At 60.6% G+C, this 5,917-nt stretch overlaps 1 long non-coding RNA gene across 2 annotated transcripts; it reads right to left on the bottom strand.

The window, feature by feature from the left end:
* Positions 1–703: 703 nt before the first annotated feature.
* Positions 704–5,917, bottom strand: LOC131812537 (uncharacterized). 2 transcript variants are annotated; one of them, XR_009346390.1, is made up of 5 exons: positions 5,800–5,917; positions 5,364–5,500; positions 5,006–5,093; positions 2,453–2,613; positions 704–1,076 (listed from the first exon to the last, which is right to left on the bottom strand). It is a non-coding gene; the product is annotated as an uncharacterized LOC131812537 (long non-coding RNA). The 2 variants fall into 2 exon arrangements; XR_009346389.1 differs by having other exon boundaries at positions 5,364–5,469.

The following is a 5,917-nucleotide window of genomic DNA, read 5'->3' as shown; positions in this document are numbered from 1 at the left end:
CAGACGCAGGATGAATCTGTGTTCTGCTTGGAAAGCAGGACCAGCAGGCTGCGGCAGGGTGACCGTTGTAAAGCGAGCAGCACCCTCGTGGGGGCCTTCTGGGGACCCTCCTCACTGGCAGGGCTGGTCGGGCGGGGCTGCGGGCTGCTGTCCTAGTGAAATGCCCATCAGGGCTGGGACCGGTACCCAAGCCATGAGGAAGACTGCCCTACGTGTCCCCTGGAAAACACATCTAGATGGACGGCTGCTCCTCTCACAACTGTTCAGAGCAAAGCTTGCTCCGTCCGCAGGGAACACACCTGCTGCTGTACCCAAGACGAAAGTCACCGCCAGGTTCAGTCCAGCTCCACTGTCCCCTGTCCTGGGCCCGCGGTACCCCGGTACCTCGGGCTGTGGGCACATCCGTGGGGCGGCGCCCCGATTCCTCGGGTGGTCAGCACAGCCGCGGGGCAGCTCTGCAAACACTTTCTTTGCCAGAAGGCAAACAGCATCCTGCATAAGAGGAGCAGCCCAACACCAGGACAGGAAAATGTCGCCCTTTCTCCTTGAAATGTTCTCAGGGGTAAGATTTTGCCCGTCCAGGGTCAACTGTGGGGCACTTGGAACTTTCGAAAGGTGGCGTGAGTGAGGACTTCAATTTTTTCTCTCTCTGCAAAAAAATATTTGTCTCAGAAAAAGAGAGGGAGGCTTTGGAAGAGAAACTTCTTTACTAAATATTCCTGTATTAGAGGGAGACTATTTTGAGGTTTCAGGATTGAACCCCGGCCCAGTCCGGTCGCTGCTGCGTCACTCACCACGGGCATCCGAGACAGAGCGACTCTGCTGCGCGGCGTGAGAGGCCGAGCGCCCACTGCACCCCACCGCCGCGCCGAGGACCAGACCCGCAGGAAGTGGGGCAGGAGCACCTTCATTTCCCGTTCTGGGCTACGCAGCTTCCCGGGGGCTCTCGGAATGTGACAGTTTGAACAGATTGTGGCAACAGATGGGGAAAAAATCACCATCTGATTCTGGTGTGACGTGGAGAAATGGAACGGGACGAGTAGTGAGACAGGCCGCGTTCAGCCAGAAAAGGCCGTCTGCAAACGGGGAGGCTCTGTGAGGGTCCAAAAGGCTGGAACCCTGTGGAGGGCACCCGGTCGCCCTCCACACCTTGGTCCGGTCCACGTTCCCAGAGAGCCCCTGAGCTGGGCACATGAACTGTTTCTACGAACCGGCCCAAGAACGCAAGCGCTCCTCCGGGGCCACAGACCCTCGGCTCCGACGGCACAGATCCCAGCCCGTGACCTTGGGGGAAGCAAGGAGGCGGGGCCTGCAGAGGCTCCGGGGCAGGGGGCTTGGGCTTCACCTCGCCACAGCCTTTCTCCTGCAAGTGGCACTGGCTGCGTCCTCCTAAAACACATTTTCTCTGTTTTACGTACTTAGTGTTGAAATTAAATATTTGCACACAGAGTTTACTCCGGCGTGGGTGGCCCGCACGTGCTTGGTGGAAACAGCTTCCACATTTAGGGGCTGTCCTTCAGTGCACGTGAATGAGTGCCCAGGCCACCTGAGCCCTTGCACACTCTCAGGAAACCCGGGGTCTAGGTGCTCACGACTCCCGAATCTAGATGGAACTAAGAGGTGCCCAGGTCAGCGTGTGACCGAGGCACCGGGAGAGGTAATGCTTCTTGGGACTCTGAGTGTGGGGCCAAGACTCCTGTTTGTAAAAAATTATGGAGGGCAGCCCCTCCATAAACAAAGTCCCAGCTCCACCTGGCAGGCAAAGGTCTGGAGTTATTACTAGCATTTTAGGTACATCTAATTTACTGAACTGTAAACACCACAGGCACGAGACCATCATATTATGTCCAAATGAGAACACGTGGAAACCGAGAAAGGACACAGAGGTATCTGTGACCACTCTGCCGTGGTCACTCTGCTCTGGTGGGTGCATGGGGCCGGCGAGGGAGCTGGCGTGGTCCCCTCAGGACCACGGCCCCGGGGGAGTGGGGTGCACCCAGAGGTGGGCTGAGCCACATCCGGCCCTCCCACCTCCGAGCTGCCGGCCTGGGCCACGCGGGTCATCCCTGGGCCGGGGCTGGAGAAGCTGAGGGAGGATCCCGCAGAGGCAGGGAGACGCATGAGGGCGTGCAAGCTGCAGCTGTGTCCGCCGGCCCTATCTTTGCCCCTGCAAACACGGCAACCCCTGTGCCTCACCCCCGCCTGTGGAGCAGTGTGGCCCGCGCCAACCCACGCGGTGCAGGGGGAGCCCAGACCCGGGGACTCCACCGCATCACCCCGTCCTGCAGTCTGGGCGAGCCCAGCCGAGAGCCGCGTCTCACGCTCACACCCGCTCCTGGCCCACGCGAGGCCCGCACCCACAGTTAGCCCAGGACCCTTTCCCTGTGGAGCAGGACCTACGCGCTGGAGAACAGAAGGAGGCCGGCCAGCCCCCTGCACCTGCCGCCCTCACCTTCATTCCCATGGACGACAGACATCTGAGTCTCACTGGACACCCAGAAGGCCATCCACCACTGGAGAGGAGAAACCCCGACAGCTTGGGAGAGAGCGTCACGGGCACTCCAGCCGGCTTCCTCCACACGGAGAGCTGCGGAAACCACGCAGGGGACCAAGCTGCAATGGAAAAATTAAGTATTCAGAAGCACAGCCGTATCCGTAATTAGAAATGCATTTTTTAAAATGGGACGGGTTGATGGCTGGAGACACGGACACTTGGAGGTGTGCCCCAGCGGTCGTGGTGGCACGTGGACGTAGGGTTCCGGTAGATATTCCCGCGATCGCACTCCAAGCCCTGCAGCTTTTCTGTGTGTCTGGAAGTTCCCATACAAAAATGTTGGGGAAGAAACGATCAGTCAGGGCATGAGAGAGTTGACAGGGGCAGGGGCGTGGAGGGGACAGGGTGTGTGTCCTGTCCCGCACCACCTGCGGATGGCAGACTGACCTCCACCTCTGACCCCTGCCTCTGTCCCCCACCTCTGTCCCCAGGCACAGCCACAGAGGAAAGGCACAGAGGCGTGGTGGGCTCCTGCGGGAGCGCCCCCGTCCGGGTTCTCGGCCACCTGTCTGGATGTCCGGGCTCACACCGGATGCTCAACGTGAGCCCAGGGTCTGCCCCGGGGCACACTTACCACGGCCAGAGAGACCCAAACGACGTACCGGCGAGAGAAGGAATGCAGAGGGGGTGAAGGAAATCACGGAGAAGTAAAAAAAAAAAATCCCCCAGGAAAGGGAAATGAAGACCCTCGGGGAAAGGAGAGGAGAGTGCTCTGTGACCCTGACCGCAGATGGCGAGTGCTCTGTGACCCTGACCGCAGACGGCGCCAGGCGGCAAGGGCTGCTGGAAGGGAAGGCTTGGGTCCCCGGAGTGACAAGGGGGCACAGGAACTCCAGGAGAACACGGGAGAAAGCGGTCGGCTGGGCGAGCGGCGTGTGCAGATGGCAGCCACGGAAGGACGGGTGTCAGGGAGAGAAGGGGGCGAGCCCCGCGGTCCGCCTGGGGAGACCGTGAGGAGAGCCCGCCGCCCGGCACCTGCCCCGAGACCGCCCGAGACCGCCCAGGGGCCGGAGAGACAACGCTGACCGGGCCCAGCGGCGAACCGGATGGCCGTCCCCACACCGCCAGCGAGTGTCACCCCAGTTCCACCCTGAGCACACCTCACAGAGCCTCAGGGACCTCTGGGGGTGGGATCCCCCACCCAAGTGAGGGCCCCAACTAGGACGGGCAAGATGTAGGTCCCTGGAACAGGGATCAAGCCGGGACAGAGTAGTCTGGGCCCAGGACATCAGACGGCCCCACGACAGCAGGGCCAGGCGCCGGGTGGGAGGCAGCACGTCTCCGGGAAGTAAGGCACGGCCTCAGTGGAATGGCCACTGGATAGAAAAGCTCTGCCGGCTGGAGGCACGGGGTCTGGAGGACGAGCCTTAGAAAGTGCGGGAGAACAGAGGGAAAGCTTTGGGGCGACCAGGAACAGGGCTTCACCGGGGGCGTGAGCGAGGGACCGCAGCAGAGCCCGCCTGTGCCCTGGTCTGGGGACATCCCTCCGCAGTGCACATCCGTGGCCCGGGATGCCACTCCATCCCCAGGATGATTCTGGCCGTGCCCCACTCTGCAGGCATGATGACTGCCGACCAGCAATCACACACATGTTCTTCCCGTGTGCTGCTTTTACAGACGCCAACCCAGAAACGCCACGGTGGAAGCAGCAGCCCCCCGGCCGGTGGGTGGGTGGAGAGAAGGTGAGCAGGCTGGAGGGGGGCGCGGGGTGTCGAGGGGTGCTGGTTTCTCATCTCACTCGGCGAAACTGCTGGGGGTGAGGGGAGAAGGCCCGGTGGGACCAGCGGTGGACAACTACAGCATGCGTGTTCTCCAAGCTGTAGGGGATCAGAGGTGTGGCAGCTGGGGGCTAAGTCGTGTCTCAGGCGGAGACGCCGTCAGCTCCCGTCTGCGGCTGATGAAGCGGGAAACAGGGCGCCTTCTGTTGGCCAGTCCACGGCACGGAGCAGGGGCTTCTCCGGAGCTCGGAATGGGAGGAGGCTGAGGGGTATTTTTAAGTGCACGTCAGTGTTGTTGGGATGAATCATTTTTCCCCTCGTGCACATGATTCTTGGGGGGATGAAGCAGAGCTGGGTATGCACGCTCAAAGCTAAATTACAGGGTAAAGTTTGAATCCAACGGTCCCGCTTTTAAAATAAATAACAGAGAGAGTGAAGTTGAGACCAGACCTTGTACAGGGCACGTGTGTATTTGCATGCTTGTCTGAGGGGGCGCGGGGGCCGGAGGAGACAGCACCAGGGAGCTCAGATTGCACGCCCAGGAAGGGGGGACGGAGGACTGGCCGTTCCCACTGGGTTCACTTCTCGTGCGTCTGTGATCGCTCTCAAGCCCATGCAGACGAGGTCTACATGCTACACACAGGCTTCCTGTTGGAATCGAGGCTTTCCCCAGACTCTCCTTCTGGATGTCTGCCTCGCTCTTGTATTTTGCTTGCACGATAGAAAAACTCACCTTAATTTTGCTGGAATCTCCATCTTTGCAAACATACTCTCTTTCAAAATGACTTTGGCTCCGTTGAATAGAATACCAGACAAGCACTCTGCAAGCGAACAGGGAAGCTGGAGCTTATGGAGGGGGTCCTGTCCCTGGAGGGAACCAAGGGGGGGGGGGGGGCGGGCAGGGGGAAAGGCCCTGGTCTTCCCATGCCTAGCTATACAGTGGCCTGGCTCTGAAATGCTTTGTTTGTGCGAGCAGTTCCAGCGTTTGGAAAGCACAGTCGCTCAGCCAGACTTCCCCAGAACCCTTTCTCCCAGGACTGGATCCTAACAGGTAGGCAGGCCATTGTCCTGAGTGGGCGGGAGCTGTTTACCTTCATCTCCATTCCGTCTCCTCGCCGCCGCGCCTGGGAACGAGCCCCACACAGCCCCAGCGCCCGGCCAGCGCCTCCACCACGCGTGACTGAGGACCTTGAAGAACTAGAAGAAGGCAAAAGGCAGGTGCGCAGATCTGCTGCACCAAGCACGGGGTGAGCTCGGCCGCACAAGGGGATGGCTGTCCCCTGGCCAGAGGCCCGAGCCGACAAAGTTGGGGACGCGGTGACGAGACCACCTCAGGGTGATGGTACCGGCGACAAGGCCTCAGGTATTCTCTTGCAAGAAGCCAGCTCAGTGCACTGTCCCATCCCCAATTAACCAGAGGGGAGTCTGGGCCAATGAGTTTCCTGTTTACAGGGTCAGCTGACAAAGTGGTGGCCAAGGGGGGTGCGAGTCTGAGAGGCGGCCGTGGTCCCGGGGCAGGTGGCTTACCAGCACGTGGTCCCATCCCCGTCCGGGTCTGCACAAAACCTCTCACAAGTCTGGGGGCGCAGAGGCAAGACCCCGAAGTCCGAACGCCCGGATGCAGACCCTGAAGAGTGAACACGAG

Source organism: Mustela lutreola, chromosome 12, assembly GCF_030435805.1.
Source record: "Mustela lutreola isolate mMusLut2 chromosome 12, mMusLut2.pri, whole genome shotgun sequence".
NCBI classification, from domain to species: domain Eukaryota; kingdom Metazoa; phylum Chordata; class Mammalia; order Carnivora; family Mustelidae; genus Mustela; species Mustela lutreola.
This window is presented reverse-complemented; position numbering and strand designations above follow the sequence as displayed.